Source organism: Dipodomys merriami, unplaced genomic scaffold (genome assembly GCF_024711535.1).
Source record: "Dipodomys merriami isolate MVZ:Mamm:240054 unplaced genomic scaffold, mDipMer1.0.p SCAF_54, whole genome shotgun sequence".
Classification (NCBI taxonomy): domain Eukaryota; kingdom Metazoa; phylum Chordata; class Mammalia; order Rodentia; family Heteromyidae; genus Dipodomys; species Dipodomys merriami.
The window spans coordinates 457013-474742 of NW_027206113.1; the positions used below are offsets into that span (position 1 = coordinate 457013).

Sequence of the window (17730 nt, forward strand, 5' to 3'; positions counted from 1 at the left end):
ATGGTTTCCCTCATTTTTTATTAATTAAAATATGCTTAGGATAGTCCTGCAGATAGGTTCACTTTTTAAGCACGTAATATTCCTTTTTTTCTCTCCCTCTTCCTCTCTCATTCCGTGTGTGTGTGTGTGTGTGTGTGTGTGTGTGTGTGTGTGTGTGTGAGAGAGAGAGAGAGAGAGAGAGAGAGAGACTGACTGAGTCTGTAATATTTGAACCAAGCTTTCACTCTGTTTGCTTGAACAATTGAACATAAATGTTTCGTGGATTGCTACCCCAGCCATCTGTGAATCATGATCTTCCAATATCAGCCTCATGAGATGAGATACTGGCATCCACCTCTATTGCCAAGTGTCATTTGCTTTGTTTTGTTTTTGTTGTTTTTGTGCATCCAAAATCCGTAAGGAAAACAAATCTTTTATAATCAGGACTATTCACCTAAAATGTGTGTTGTTTACAGATTACTTTAATAATGTTTCCCTTTTGCATCCACATTATATGATTTGATTTTTTTGAACTCTATTGTTGCAGTCAAGCCATTTATATATAATTTGAATCGTCTTCGTTTTGTAGTGTGTTAGGTGTTTCAAAATAGAATTTATCAAGGTTTAACTCTGCACTACTGAAGCAAGATCTTTATGATTATTCAATGTCCTGTAAATCATAAGTTTATCACTTCTCATGGCACCATTTGAGCACAAGTAGTTTCCCATAATATCTCCACATATTTTAGACCACAATGCCATGCACTCTACTGCCAAATATGGTAGGGCATCCTTTGTAATTCTCCTTGGATTTTCACTGTTATTCTCTCTTCTCTCCAGTGCTAAGTCCAGTGATGGTCATGTTGATTTTCTCCGCTGTTTCATTCATCATTGCATCTTGGGAACTACTGAAATGCACTACTGTACTTCTGTCTATTCTCCTTGTGCTTTGAGTTGTACCCCTCTCAACTCGAAGGGCCAGAAACTGGGGATATTTTCTTCAATCTTTATCTCAGACATCTATCTTTACTTTCTAGCAATACATTCATTGAATTCTTCCTGTAAACTCTAATGCCTTGAAAATTATTACTGCATTTTCATGTCTTTGTTATTTGACATTAGGGAAGAACATACATCAGTAACTGTAACAGGTAAAAGAAGCTTGTGATCATGCCTCAATAGATGTTGTTCATTGGATAATGTTTACCTCAAGGTTTGCCTGCCTGATTCCTTTTCATTGTTTTGTTTATTTTTCAATGTAGACTTTTCTTCTCAAAATATTTATGGGCTTAGTGAAGATCAGTTCCTACTGTAATTAGTCATTAATTTTATTCCAACATCATTTCATAGATCCTTCTGAGTTTCTTCAGGGTCTGTATAGTAGTGCTTCACATTCTTAGATATGTTTTAACATCGATGTATCCAATGATAAAGACACATTGCTTAAGTCACCATTTTGATGACTGAAAGGAAACCATGACACAATCTCACTATATGGTAATTTTCTAGTTTTAAATTCTTTTACATTAAAATTGATTATGGAGAACAAACATTCTGCATACAAATTTATATTTTCTTAATTATTTTTAGTATACTTGCCAATATTATATAAAGTTAAAACATTACTACTTACTTACTTTTAGGATTTCTAAAATGATCAGAGTAAAAGTTCTATTCATTCACAGTTTTAAGACAATAGAATGTCCATTATGACCAAGTGAGTCATTTAAAATTTTTATTTGTGGTCCTTAAAGGTTGTGCTTGGGAACCAAGTCCAGTGCTTCCTGTGTCTTAGTCTACTTTGTGCCTCTGAACCTGATGTGATTTTATTTTCACTGAACTGGAATAAAGAAAACTTTCACTAGGAAGGAATTATTGCCTGGTTACTTTCTCCAATATCTCTCGCATACATAAAAGGAATATAATTCTAAACTGACAGAAAATGGTGATCCTATTAAGAGTAACTGTTTATTTTTTGTAGCCTCACTCTTCACTCTCTTGCCCCTTTCCTATTTCCCCTTCCCATAGAAATTGACTGGATCCACTGGAAACCCACTTCCAGTCAGCCTCTTCCTTAAAATTCCATCCTTAACTAACCTATCCCCTAGTAGTCCTACTATAAATTTTCAAAGGTCTGATTGCAGCCAGACTCCTTCCTGAAAGCCCTCCTCTGCTATAGGGAAAGCTTTCTTCTACACTCCTTCCTGGAATCCCTGCTCTGCACCACCAGAAACCAGGCCACATCCATATCTCCTCCTATGTCCCAACTTGCTGCACCAAGCACCCCGCCTACATCAGGCTCATACCTCAAATCCTCACTTCATCCACCAGATACCCCACTCCTAACTACTCTAGTCACTCATAGTCCCATTGCTCCCATATCCTAGTACCTCCAAGCTCCTCCCTTCCCTACCCCACCCCAACCAGAGTTCTCCCTCCAGCCACTCCTGGTTTCATCAGAAACTCTGCCCATAAGTAGTCTACTTCTCAGTGGCCTAACCTCTCAAACTCGGCCTTGAAACTACCTCTTCCCACAAAGCCCATCATGCTACACCAAAACCCTCCACCTCCCTATAATTGTTCTTGAAGCCCCCCCTTGCTTGGCTAGAAGCTTCTCACACAGCCCATCTCCTACCTGGAAAACCAGCCCTGCTTCACCACAAACCTCTCCACCTTCCATATCTACTCTCTCAATGCCCTGTATTGCTCCCCAGATAATCCCACCCCCTATTGCATCCTCCCTCAGATCCACACCCTACTCCACCAGATACCCTGCCCATAATTATCCTACACCTTTGTAGACCTTCCACTCCTCAAAGCCCTCTTCCAATTAGCCCCATGGCTCCAAGCCCTGACCTGCTCTAGAAAACCCTCACTAGAAAATGCCCACCACACTATCTCATCTCTCAACACCCACATTGCTCCACTGTAAACCAATGCAACAGTTGGCCTCCATCTGGAAGCCTCACCAAACTCAACTGTTAATCCCTGTCCCACTGAATTCCCTTTTTGAAGGTTGCCTTGCCCTACTGGAAACCCTGTCCAAAGTCTTTTTCCTTCCTTGCAACACTGAAATCCCCACCCAAACTTACTCCTTTTTTCAAAGTGGTGACTGGCTACAACAGAAAGCCCATCCTAACTAGTCTAGTCCACTGGATCCTATCCCTGCTCTCACAAAGTCCTGGTCCTGAAAAAATCCTCCATACATTATGACTACATCCTGTTCTGCCAGAAACCTACCTCCACCCTCACACACTTCTCAAAGGCCTGCCATTATCCACCAGAATCCCCTCCCCTTACTAGCCTACTTCTTCCTAGCACCGCTCTGCCCTCTCAAACCAGACCCTGAAAAGCCTCTCCCTCATAGCTCCACATTCTGGCACCAGAAACACCACCTTCTGTCAGCCTCTTGTCTCCATGCCCTTCCCTGCCTTATGGGAAACCCCACCCTACATATCCCAAAAGGGCTCACAGTACTCCACCAGAAACCTTCCTCTAAGTAACCACCTCCCTTGTAGCCTTGTTCTTCCTTCTCAAAGCTTTGCCCCAAAGAGCCTCCTCCCCAGTGACCCCACTTTCTTCCACAGAAAACCCATCCACCTGCCAGCCTCCATCCTAAAGTCCCACCTACTCCACAAGAGACCCTGTCCCTAACAATCTAGTCCTTCCTGTACCCTCCCTGCTGTCTCAAATCCCTACACAGATGCTTTCACCGTCAAAGCCTTGCCCAACTCCACAACAGATGCTCTGCCAGTACCAACTCCTCCTTTGAACCAGACAGGGCTCTATCAGAAACACCACACCACCTCATCCATGAATTTCCCACCTAGTAACTTTTATAACAAATGTGATTTTATACTGGTCATAGAATTTATACTAATCAATATGATAAGAAAGCAGTATTGCAAAAAGACAACAAAAATTAGATAGCTATTAGCTGCCTTAGTCTTGCTTGGGGTTCTGTTACCAGGCAGATTCACATTGTGTGAAAAAGTGTGAAGATTATTCCTCTAATTGGAAAGCATTTTTTGAAGTACCAGTAAGGTTTCATGAGTGATCATTTTATTTCTAGAAAATCCGTGCACATTTGTACCCATTAACATAAAAATATTAGTTATTTTAAATCCTCTGGTTTTGTTGAGGAAAGAGTATTAGTGTGTAAAATGATGAATTTCAACTCATCTCCTCAATGAATAATTTGGGATTTGCTTGCCTTACTATTCCATTGGTTCTGAGGTCTGTTCCTGTACCAGTACCAAGCTGTTTTGATTATTATGGCTTTATAGTAGAGTTTGAAATTTGGTATTGCTATTCTTCCAGCACTGTTCTTTCTGTTTAGGATCGTTTTTGCTATTCAGGGTCTTTTATTATTCCATAGGGAATTTTGGATTGACTCTTCTATTTCCTTGAAGAATAATGTTGGAATATTGATATGTATCGCATTGAATTTGTAGATAGCCTTTGGCATTTCACCATGCTGATCCTTTCAATCCAGGAGCATGGGAGTTTTTTGCCACTTTCTAAGTTCTGTTTTGATTTCCTTTCTCAAGTTTTTAAACTTTTCATCATAGAGGTCCTTCACTTCTATGGTTAAGTTACTTCCTAGGTATTTTATTTTTTTGTGGGACTATTCTGAATGGAGTTGCTTTCCTAATTTCAGCTACACTTTTCTCATTTTTGGCATGTAGAGAAGCCATTGGTTTTTGCGGGTTAATTTTATACCCTACTACTTTGCCAAAGTTTTGAATCAGCTTGAGTAATTGGGAGTGGAGTCTATGGGATTCTTTAAATAGAAGATCCTGTAATCTGCAAAGTGGGAGAGTTTTACTTCTTCTTTCCCTACTCGGATCCGCTTTATGTTTGCATCTTGTCTTATTGCTGTAGATAGGCATTCCAATAGTAGATTGAAGAGAAGTGGAGAGAGTGGATATCCTTGTCTCCTTCCTGAGTTAAGAGGCAATGGCTTTAGATTTTCACCATTAAGTATAGTGCTGGCTGTAGGTTTGTCATATATAGCCTTTAGTGTATTGAGGAATGTCCCATGGATTACTAATTTTTCCAGAACCTTCATCATAAAGGAGTGTTGGATCATGTCAAGTGCTTTTTCTGCATTTATTGAGATAACCATGTGGTTCTTATCCTTGCTCCTGTTAATGCGATGAATTATATTAATTCATTTGCGTATATTGAACTAGTTTTGCATCCTTGAAATGAATCCAGTTTGATCTTGGTGTATGATTTTTTGGATGAATTGTTGAAGTCGATTGGCCAAAATTTTGTTGAGAAGTTTTGCATCAGTGTTCATCAGAAAAATGGGTCTATAGTTCTCTTTCTTTGATGAGTCCCTGCCTGGTTTTGGGATGAGGGTTATGAGGCCTTCATAGAATGAGTTTGGTAGTGAACTTTCTCTTTTAATTTCACTGAAAAGTTGAAGGAGTATGGGTGTGACCTCTGCTTTGAAGGTCTTGTAGAATTCCACTGTAAAACCATCTGCTCCTGGGCTTTTCTTAGGTGGGAGGTCTCTTGTTGCTGTTTCTATTTCAATTCTTGATATGGGCCTGTTAAAATGGTTTAACTCATCTTGGTTTAGTTTTGGCATTTCGATATTTGCTAGGAAAAGGTCCATTTCTGTCAAGTTCTCAAAATTATTAACATAAAGTTTTGAGAAGTATTCCCTTATAATATTCTGCATCTTGTTTGTTTCCGTGGTGATGTTTCCATTCTCATCTCTGAATTTATTTATTTGGGTGTGTTCTCTTGTTTTTCTGATAAGGATTGGCTAAGAGTATATCAATTTTGTTAATTTATTCGAAGAACCAACTCTTTGTTTTGTTGATACTTACTATGGTTTTTTTTTGTATTTTAATTCATTTAAGAATTTTTGTAGGGCTGGTTTGGTGGAGATATGTTTCAATTTTTCTTTACTATGGAAGTTTTTTTATTTCACCTTCGTTATGAAGGAGAGTTTAGCAGGGTACAGAATTCTTGCTTGATAGTTGTTTGTCTTTAGGGCCTGCATACCTCATTCCAGGCTCTTGTGGTTTTGATTGTCACCGCTGAGACATCTGAGGTGATTCTAATTGGTTTTGCTTTATAGGCTATTGATCTTTTCTTCTTGACAGCTTTAAGGATGTTTTCCTTGGTCTGAATTGATCCTGTGTGGATTATAATGTGATGGTGGGATGTGCTATTCTCGTCTGGTCTATTTGGAGTTCTAAAAGCTTCTTGTATATGAATAGGCTTATCTTTTTGCATGTTTTGGAAGTTCTCTGCTAGGATCTTGTGAAACAAATTTGCTAGACCATTAATTTCTGTCTTTAGGTGCTCCTCTATATCCGTTTTCCTCAGATTAGGCCTTCTGATGGTGTCTTCCAAGTGTTGAATAGATCTATCATATTTCTTGGATTGTTGTATGTTCTTTCTCTACAATATCTAGGCTGTGTTCAATCCCTGAAATTTGATCTTCTGTATAGTCTAACCCTATTATCAAGACTTTCTACTTTGTTTTTTCTTTTCCTTCAAGTTGTTCAGCTTTGATGGCTTCAAATTTTTTGTTGGAGCTTTGTTTTAGATCTTGTATGAACTTCTTTACTTCCTTAATTTGGTGTTCAGTGTTTTTTCACAAATCACTTAGTTCATTGGTTATGGTTTCTTTGAACTCCCATTCCTTCTGTTTGGTTCCATTCAGCGTTCCCTTTGTGGTCTCCCTGCCTTCTTTCAGCTGTTTATGGATTCCATGAATGCCTTTAGTGATCTTTCTGTATTCTCATCCCGCTCTCTCAATTCCTGTATTACTCTATGATTAGACTCCTCATGTTCACGCAATTCCTGTAGTTCTCTTTGAGTATTCTCAGCCTACTCACGCCATTCTTGACTTTCTCTTTGAATGTTCTCAGCCTGCTCACGCCTTTACTTTATCAATCTTTGAGTAGCTTCCTCATGCTCATGATATTCCTGTATTGACCTTTGTTTGACCTCCTCTCTCCCTATCACGCTCATACAGAGTCCTTTGCAGGTTTTCAATCTTTTCATTTATCACGTTTACCAGTAGTGTTTGTTGAGCTTTTTGGGAACTCTCCAATGGATTATTCACTATCTGTTCTCTCCCGTGATTATTATGAGTGGGAGTTGAGATAACTGGACTTGCCATTTTTCTTGTTTTTTTTCCGGCTTACTCTGCCCATTTAGGATGAAAGTAAAACCAGTTTTGTGCTAGCACACTATTTTAAGGTAAGCATCAACCAAAGCCTGTAGTTGCACAGTCAAAAGTCTGCAGATACAATCTAGCTAAACAGATATAGCTGTTCAACATCAATCAACTATATATTAGTGGGTTACGAACAGCAAAGAAGTATTTGGCAAACAGAAATTATTAGGTTTAGGAAGAAATGTGGTTAAAAATAAGAATAGAGTGATGTGGAAAGTCCGAGGGAGAGTTAACTTAACTAAGTCCTAATCTCAAAGCGGGAAATAGGTTGGATAGAATGATAATAAAGAGAGAGAGAGGAAAAGAAGAAAGAGAAAGAAAAAAGACAAGAAAAAATAGAAAAACAAAAATTAAAAAATTAAAAAGTGCAACATTTATAAATTATGCAAAATGAATATGTGATATTCAGAGAAGACTGTGGATAGGATAGAAAGGAGACATGTAAAACTCAAAAATAAAAATGCTTGAAATATTATATAGGTATAAAGAGGTAGTACTTCTATTAAGGAATTTAAGTCTAAGAGGTTTTAAATTGAGTAATAAATTTCTGGATTAAATGTATACACAACAGGGAGTTAAAGTCTAATAATCTAGTATGGGTTTATCTGAAGATGAGCAGAACAGCAACTAAGTCATGCAAAGAAGAATGAAAGAGAAGAAAAAGTGAAAAGAATGAGAAGGAAAGAATAAAAGGGTCGAAAGGTCAGTAGAGCTAAACAAAATCAAATTTTTATAAAGAAAAAAAAGTACACACACATATACCCTTAAAATAATGTTATAAGAGGAAGAAAAAAAGTTAATAGAAAACAAAATTTTTTAATGTTAAAAATTAAAATTTAAAAAAATTAAAATTTTTTTATAAAGGTACAAAAAATGCTCTTTGATTTTTTTTGGGGGGATGGGAATATCCTGTATCTCCCTTGTGTATGTAACTAGTCTCTTGTTGGAGTCTCTGGTATGCTTGTGGTGTTTGATTTTCCTGTGGCTTAGATGGTTTCTTAAGTCAGTTTGTTTGAGTAGGCAGAAAATTCTCTGCTTTACCCAGGATTTTGTGATTCCCTCCCAAGTTAGTTCAATGGGAGGGAGATCTGCTTTGAGTATCTCTAAAGAGGGAGATGGCTGTTTCCTCTAGTATGAAGATGCTGTAATGACGCTAGGTTCTGGGTAGAGTTGAGTCCTTTCAGCAAACAGCAACTTTTCCCTGAGGAGTTAGCTCCTGAGATACTTACAGAGCCCAGCCTGGAGCCATTCTCAGGGTTTATGTCTACTGAATTTCAATTGGTTGTCAAGGATGCTGTAGGGAGGGGTAGCCTCTGGTTCAGTTTACCCAGGGAAGAAATCCACTCCTGGGTCTGGCAGAGCTTGCTCAGCCAGGCTGGGAGAATTTTCCCTGGGTAGAGCTAAGACTGGCAGGTCAGGTGAGGTTTCTGTGACCTGCTAAATGACTCTTGTTTCCTTCCAAGGCCTGAGTTGGAGCTAGCTGCTCATCCATACCTTTGTCAGTATCAAATATGGAGATCTCTTGTAGTGGGGATCTGGAGAGGTGGCCTTACCTCCTCTGCTCCCTCAGAAGAAGTGAGGATGTCAGGCTTCTACTAACGCTGGAGTCTTAGTTCCTGGGTCCTCTCTGTCTACAAATTTCAGAATGAAGATGTCTGCTCCTTGTCAGTTCTTGCTGGTGTTGTGTAGAATCTGCTTGCCCGCCATATTTTGCGCGTTTGTCCCGGACTCTCTGTATTACCGGTATGGTGGCAACAGCCACTGCTACTGCGGCTGCAGCCGCAGCTGCTGGCAAATGGTCAGATCTGTCTCCTTGCCTGGATTTTCCCTCTCTGGCCTAACTCTCTGTCCTGTGATGGCACACTTGGTGTGATTCTCTGGCATAGGACTGTTTCCTGGAACACTAAAACTGCTTTCTATGTGAGAGCTTGTTTAGCCAGCTTCTCCTCCTCCATCTTCCCGGAACTCCTACCCTATTTTTTGTACATGCCTTTCAACCATGTATGGCATGGGCAGCAGTTCAGTAAATAAACTACTTTACCAGACTGAATTCCGTGTGGTGTTCTATTCATTGGCTATCTTATGAAACTCATCTAATTAATATACTTAACACTTCAGAATTTCTAGTTATAAATCCATGGATATTTTTGTGACACATATAAGTTCAGTATTGACAAAACATATGTACTAACTCATCGTTTAGCTGTATAATTCTGCCTGGAATCTTTAATAGCAGCTTAATTAACCATAAAGTCTATTTTGTTTGCTTTCCTTTGTTTTGTTTTTTGCTTAAAGTAATAGAAGAGTGGGTGGGATAATCTGAAAGGATCTCTAGCTTCATATTTTCTCATTACCCTCTAAGGACCTCTATGATGAAAACTTTAAAAACCTGAAAACGGAAATCAAAACAGAACTTAGAAAGTGGCAAAACTTCCCATTCTCCTGGATTAGAAGGATCAATATCGTGAAAATGTCAATAGTTCCCAAGGCTATCTACAAATTCAATGCGATAACTATCAATATTCCAAACTCATTCTGCAAGGGAATAGAAGAAACAGTCCAAAAATTCATATGGAACAATAAAAGACACCGAATAGCAAAAATGATCCTTAATAGAATGAACAGTGCTAGAGGAACATCAATACCAAATTTCAAACTCTACTACAAAGCCATAGTAATCAAAACAGCTTTGTTCTGGCACAAGAACAGACCTCAGTTCTAATGGAATAGAATTGATATCCCAGAAATGAACCTACAGACCTATAGCCATCTAATCTTCTATAATGGAGCTAGAAAAATAGAATGGAAGAAAGACAGCCTTTTCAGTAAATGGTGCTGGCAAATTTGGTTATCTACTTGTAGAAGACTAAAGCTAGATCCTTGCACCAGAATCAACTCCAAATGGATCAAAGACCTCGGAGTCAAAGCAGACACTCAAATAGTAATTTTTAAAATAATGAACTGCCTAGTGCCTCTGGCTCACATATATAATCCTAGCTATAGTTAGGATTACAGGTATGAGAAACAAACACTAGGTGTGTGTTGTTCATGATGGTTTGTATTGGCATGTTTTAATATTGTTTGTTTCTTATACTACAATGCTCTTATTTTTATTTTCACTTAGGTGGGGGAGTGTTGAACCTTCTTTGCTTGAGATGGAGCCATGTGGAAGTTCTTGCCCAGTATGGCATGGAATTGAAATCCTCCTGCTCTAAACTCCTAATGGACCTGGGATGATAGACGTATTCCATCACACAGAGCCAGGGGTTGTGGAGCATTGCAGGTAAAACTACACTGGTCTTGAAGTGATGTCCCAAATAGCTAGCTTTACAGGCATATGGCTTCAAAACCTTGTTGTATTTCGTTTCACTTTGAAGTAGTGTTTGTACATACTTAGAGATACAATGATAACAGACTACATGCTTAATATATAAAATAGTCAATATAATTAGCAAGTTTATCTCCTAACACTTTGAAGGTAATATATTTTGGTAACTCCTGCCTCTGATAGTTATTTTTTTGGAATATACCATAAACATGAATACATTGATAATGTGCACTTGAAGACTGGAAGTTGATAGAGATAGACAAGTTAAACTATGTGCAGTAAATATATATTTATCTATTGCTGTTCTGAAGAACATTATCATATATTCACCATTACAATACCACCATATATTAACCATGACAATAATTTTCCTGCAGTGTAGAAGTTCCTATTTCATAATCTGCCATCTTTTATCATTTTTACATTCTCCTTATGAGTATGAATGCTTTCTTGTTCCGTTATTAAGATGGAATTAAAAAATTTATAGAATCTACTGAAATTATCTAATTTATTTGGTTTTGTGTTGTTAAATCATTACAACCAAGGTTTCATGAAAGTTATGCTAACAGACTATATCACTAAATTTTATTCTAATTACATCTTATTATTGTATTTTGATATTAGGTTTTGCTGTTGTTGTTTTATGATATTGAGTGTTGTGAAGCTGGACTGAAACATGCAACCCCACTACCTCCAGTAACAATGTTTATCACCAGGTTTTGGAGGCTCTCTCCTCTCCAGTTCACTACAAAAACTTGCAGTGGAACTTTGGCACAATTGGTAGAGCACTACAGTGAAGGGAAAGATCCTCGGGATTGTCATATAGTCCTTGCTCAAATCTTAAAACACCTTTATGCACAGACACACGTTCACCCACATACACACACACACACACACACACACACACACACACACACACACACACACACACAAGTACATGCACAAAATGGCAGGCAATATTGTCTCTTAAATTCTTATCCAGATATTGGCAACATCCCACTTATTTGTGAAGGGTTTTCCTTGATTATTTTGAAGGAGGAGGACAGTTCATGGGACACAAACAACAAGACTTTAGTGAGGAATGCTTTATAAATGCCTAGCTTATAAAAAGAACAGGAGTACAGCTTTTTCTTTAAATATTACATTCCTTCAAATATAGTATTTTAAAATAATAACCATTGAATTATGAGAAGACAACGCAGCACCTCTTCCCTTCTCCCCTTCCCCTCGTTCATAAAATATAATAAAAGTTTCAAAAATGCTCTTCTGTCTTACAAAATGTTTGACTACATGTATAATGTTTGTTTTTCAATAATTTTTTGATTTTCCCGCCTCTAGGTACTTACCTTTTTTCCAGCTGACAGCACACAGAGCCTTCAAGAGCAAACAGAAAATTAGGAAACAAAAAACCTAACAATGTCCTAGTAAGTGGATGTCAATAATACATGCAAGAAACACATGGCAGGCTGAGAGGGCCCTGAGAGGCAAAATGATTTGTGCAGGATGAGAAGAATAGTGACAAATAAGGGTGGGATCTGAGCTAGGAAGGGCTTTTTGAGACTGAGACCATGACTTTATCTAGGCCTAGCTGATAATGTTGGGATTTGACAATATCCACATGTGTATAGAGTGAAGTAGGAAGGGAGATTTCAGTCTACAGTTTGTCTTTGGGATGGTCTTATGTGAGCAAGCAGCTTAGATGATTAGGCTCTGAGATATGACTCTACCTCCCTCATAATAGAATAGAATATGGAACTCTGAGAGCCAAGCAACTGTAACTAAAAGTCAACTCAAGCCAGCTCACTTGGCCTGTGGCTCAGGAACAAGAAAGATGCTCCTGTATTGTTTTCAAAGTTCAAGAGATTCAGGTCTCAGGCATGAGTGGTGTGAGTGCCTCGCTTGATGCTGCAGACATTGGATCAGTGCTAAACCACGAAACCAATGTCTCAGGCCTTGTTATAAGAAGAAACCAAGGCAACTCCGGCAAGGTAAAACTATGACAGGAAACCTATTTAATCTCATCCTAGCCCACACTAGAACCTTCTTCTTGTGTGCTTTTATATGAGTAGACTGAGAAAATATTTACTGTGTAGTTTTCAATCCACTCTATTACAATTACTCAATTTAAGTGTACTCCCATTTCCATGTTTCAAAGATCCATTCTTTTTTACCACCCCAGTGTGACAATGAGTCAGCCCAAACCCTGAATATGCCTTATAATATATGGTGCCTGGACTCAGGTTTGCTGGAAATTCTGGAAATGGACCAGGTCCCTGCCTACCAGAAAGGTGATCTCTTCTATGTTGGAAACTTCCTCCACCACTATAGAAAGCGGGGACAATAGAGCAGTTGCTGGATATTCTGTTTTAAAAGTGAGTATTCCTTAGCCGGGTGCCGGTGGCCCACACCTGTAATCCTAGCTACTCAGGATGCTGAGATCTGAGGATCAAGGTTCAAAGCCAGCCTGGACAGGAAAGTCCATGTGACTCATCTCCAATAAACCACTAGAAAACCGGAAGTGGTGCTGTGGCTCAACTGGTAGAGTGCTCACATTGAGTTGAAGGCTGAGGGATAACATCCAAACCCAGAGTTCAAGCCCCACGACTGACAAAAAAAAGTGAGATTTCCTCCTTCAAACCCAAGACTGATGAGACCCCCTCCAGAATATTGGAATAATTGGTACCTCTCTGAGACTGTATCACTGGGGTCTTATCAAAGGAGCTTGGCTTGAGACAAAGAAGAGCAGTCTTCGACTAATTCCTTAGGACTGGGCTGCCAGAACATTTCATTTGCCTCATAAGCTAGTGGAGCCTTAATGATTTTCTTGCTGAAAGAATAGGATTAAAGGAATGAGCCAATCTCATCCAACCTCCACCCTCATCTAGGAAATCACTATCTTGGAGGCCTTTCAAGGAATATAGACAGAAGAAAGGATGAAACTTGAATTTGAATTTGGGGCCTGAGTTCTGTAACATTCGGAGCACTCTACCAATTGAGCCCCAAGTCTAGTTCTGGCCTTTGGCTGGTTAAATGAAGATAAGTGTCTTTAGATTTTACAAACTAGACTGGGTTCAAACTGATTTCAATCTGATCCTCAGATCTCACCTTCCTGATTGCTAGGGTTAGAGGCATGAGCCATTCTGCAGTTATTTGGAAAGATGTATATAAGCACACTCACAGTATTTCCATGAAATTGTATAGACATATCTTCACTTTTTTTTAAAGTTTTTATTCTTTTTTTTATTTTTTAATATTATTTTATTTTATTTGAGAACATACTGTACAGAGGGGCTACAATTACATGGGCAGGATAATGCATACATTTCTTACCAAGCATTGCAGCCTCCTCCTTTGTTTACCCTTCACCTCCCTTCCCAGCCTCCCCCCTCCCCCCACCCAATTATAGCCCCCTCCCCCCCCACCGACATTGTAAAGCTGGTTTTGACATGACATTTCATGTTTACATTACCATTTGTGACTTAGACAGTCCCATGTGTGTCCTGTTCAGAAAAGGAGAAGCAAAGAGTTAACTTCTTTCTCCCATTGGTACAGATCTTTCTACCATAACTGGGAGGAAGATGAACAAGTGAAAAAGTAAGTGGACATTGGCACAAAGAGAAATTTTGTCCTTTGAAACTTGGTACCTTTGACGTTTCTGAATCAAAGTCAATTTTCTTCTTTGCACACCAGTTGTTATTTTCATCAGAGGGTTGAGGTTTGGCACATCAGAGGATAGCAGATTACACAGTTGTGGATGTGGTTGTGGTTTTGGACTCTCATGGATGCCAGGGAGGGCTGTATATAACAAGTCAGATCCATTGGGGAAACAACTTTCTCTTCTTATCACAGGGAGAAATTTTTAAGATTATATTTGAGAAATTTCTAGAAGTGGGTTGTGAGGAGCATCCTGCTTGCAGGAGTCTCTTCCCACTTCCCAACATGCAAGTCTTGCCAGAAAGAGTCTATAGTACAAGGTTCAGGATGGAGAGGGTGGGCTCTCATTTTCCTTTTCACTAATCTTCCCACAGCATTGTTTATTCTATCCTCCCTATGTGGATGGACTTCTACCCTGATGATTTCTATGTGCCTAAGAACCATGACACCCTGAAAGAACTTACACAGAATGTCAAGATCAACATGGTCTCTTCAGACCTGCTCTTCTGCTTACATATTCTTCTGGACCAGCTGGAGGAACCCATGACCCATGATACCAAGAAAAAGAGGAAGAACTTGTTTAGATGCCTCAGGGCTCGTGAGGAGGGATGGAACCTGGGTCTCTAGGGATGGGCCCAATTGGTCATGAGACCTTAGTACTCCTCAGTTTGGCAAAATGTCCTTTTATAGATATTCTATGCCAGGTATAATCTGTTCTCCTTTTGAAAGAACTTGGAAGTAGCCACTCATTAGAAACACCCTACATTCTAATCAGTGTTCAATCCAACCTCAAATTATACAGCTTCTCCCATTAGATCCTCAGAAGTTTAGTCACACCTTAACTTATAGGGTCTACTCTAAGATTTCTGTACCTATTTACATTCTCAGGTTTGCATCACCGTAAAGCAGCTCCTGCAGAGCTCCAGATAAAGAACCCATCAGTGATGTCGTCAATGGTGACTGATTGAGATTGGAAGATCTCCAGAAAGCATGTGAACATAGAGGATTTTTTTTCAATTTGTAGAAAGGCCCAAGTAGGTTTTGAGTCTTGTGGACATCCCACTGGTTCTGAACCCCACATGTGATGCAGGTGTACCTGCACATAACACCAAGGATGAAGACAATCCAGAATGTCTTCCATTGATGTTCACAATCCAACTAGATCGCCACCAAGCCAGTCAAAAAAACACTTCTTGGTGTGCAGGGTAAATGTGTGCTAATGGAAAATGACCCCAGTCTATCTTCAGGAAAACCAATGAGTGAGGTCCAAAATCTAGATTCAGTTGAGGAAAGGGAATCTTTCCTCACAATACCCAGACCAATCTGACCTCTTGCAGGGGATTCAATTTACAATTGAGAAATTAGAATCTGTCTCTTCCTGGACTCAGGAAGAAAATCCTGTCTTTAATGAGGAAGTAGATCTCTTTGAGGACTCTGTGGGAGAATTTCTGATTCCTTCTCCTTTTCCTGAGACAATCCTTTTTTTTCTTTATGTCCTGATGTAAAAGGTTCATCCTATTTATTTTTTAACTTTACTAAAATAATGTTTTTGACATATTCTAAAATTCATGAATCCTAAATATATTTCTTTTTAATCCGACAATCTGAAACATTGTGCATATGTGTTCTGGGGGGGAACACAGGGAGACAGGGGGCTGTATTAGAGAGCCTACTGGATATAATGGGAAATGTTAAATTCACAGGGAGTGGCAAGGAAGCCAGGCCATGCCTGCATGGGGTCATAAGGTGGCCATAAAAGGTCTAGTACATAGAAGATCAGATGTCCTAGAAGGCTATCCTGTCAAATGGGACAAATGCCACAATACTTATAGTGGTATGTGGGCTCTCTTCCAACAGTGAGTTCGAATTTGAAAACAACTTCATTGTGCTTTGGACAAATATGGAAGAAAAATTTGGCTCCAATATTATAAAAAAGTCTACTTAGGGCTGAAAATATATAGAAAATATGTATAATGGAAAGCAAAAGCCATAATAGGAAAAAGAAGGTTTACATAGATGAACAAATACAAAATCAGGAAGAAAAAATACTCCACATTTAAATCAGTTATATGTAAATACATGTTATATTCTTGATGTTATATATAGTATATTACATAGTATATAAGACAATATGATTTTTCCAACTACAATGGCATTTAAATTTTAAACTTGAGTTTTTTGCACAAAATATTAGTGTAAATATTATTGGGGAAAATAGTGATATAATTTGATTATAATTATAAGAATATATTTGTGTGTTTCTATATATAACACTGATTATAAATAGATGAATAAACATATACATATATTTGTATATATCTGTCTATGATGTGAATAAAATGAAAGTGAATGTAATGAAATTGACTATAGTATGTATAAAAAAATTGAGTCCATGAGACTCAGTCCTGTAATCCTAGTGATGTGGGATGCTGGGTTATGAGATTTAGTATCTCTTACAACCAAGTCGTAGATTTTCAGAGGAGGTCTGGTCCCTCCAGTGTAGCAAATAAACACATAGGCAGTGGGATCACACCCCCTGACCCCAGAGGAAAGTCAGTAGAAATCAGGACAAGCCTCTTATCTTATGACAGTCTACACAGTTCCTGTACCAACATGGCAATTTGTAGAACATCAGATGGAAAGTTGGCATTCCCTCCAAAAGGTTCCAAACTGTAGTCTCTGATCATACTGAATTAAACATTATTTCCCTTGACAAGATGCAAACACATAGAAATATGGCAAGGGCTCAAGATAGATGGTCAAAGACTTACAAATACATAAAATTATATACTCTATTTCAGTAATTCATTGACAAATCATCAAAGGCATGTCTTGAATTTTTTTAAAGGAAATGGAAACATACTCTGAGTTTATCAGGAACTGGGTGATAGTTTGGTTGTTGAATTGTTGAATGCACTCCTGGGCAAAGGAGACACATATCTTGGGGAAATTGTGTGGGGGTTGGTGTCCTCACACAGCTTCACAATACAATGGTCATAACTTCTATGATGTCATAGCCATCTTTGCCATAGCAGCAAATAGGTCTCAGGCACTGATTTTGCCCTAAAGTTGGCTCAACAACAGCAAAAGGCACAAAGAATGAGAGGGAATGAATACTAGCCACTAACCTTCAGCTTGAACAGCTGTCCTGACCAGAAGCTAGGATAAATTGAGCTGGGGAAGGCTGATCTCCATGTAAGGCCCCTGAGCACTAAGGACTAGGCACTATTACAGGTGTTGGAGAAACAGAAGTGAATGGGGCTCTCTCCTCAGCAATTTCATGACGTAAAGAAAACCAGAAATCATAATGATAATTTCTATAAATCAGAGACATGAAATTGGTGATTTTGTGGCAACAACTTCATATTGGGGATGTTGTTATGAGAGCCAACATCCAGGTAATTATCTAGGAGCAGGTACTCCAGACAGTAAGGACAGCAAATACATCGCCCATTGATGGGAATGGAACTGATTTGCTTCAGAAAATGAAAACAGCACTGACATGCTTGCTTGTGAATTAAGAATGGAAAGGTACAAAGAAGAAAAAGATCCAAAATGAAGA

General features: G+C 38.7%; 1 long non-coding RNA gene across 1 annotated transcript; it reads left to right on the forward strand.

Moving 5' to 3' along the window:
• The first annotated feature begins 12303 nt into the window (after positions 1-12303).
• On the forward strand, positions 12304-14922 carry LOC138811604 (uncharacterized). Its single transcript, XR_011367443.1, has 3 exons — positions 12304-12502; positions 14067-14108; positions 14543-14922. It is a non-coding gene; the product is annotated as an uncharacterized lncRNA (long non-coding RNA).
• Positions 14923-17730: the final 2808 nt, after the last annotated feature.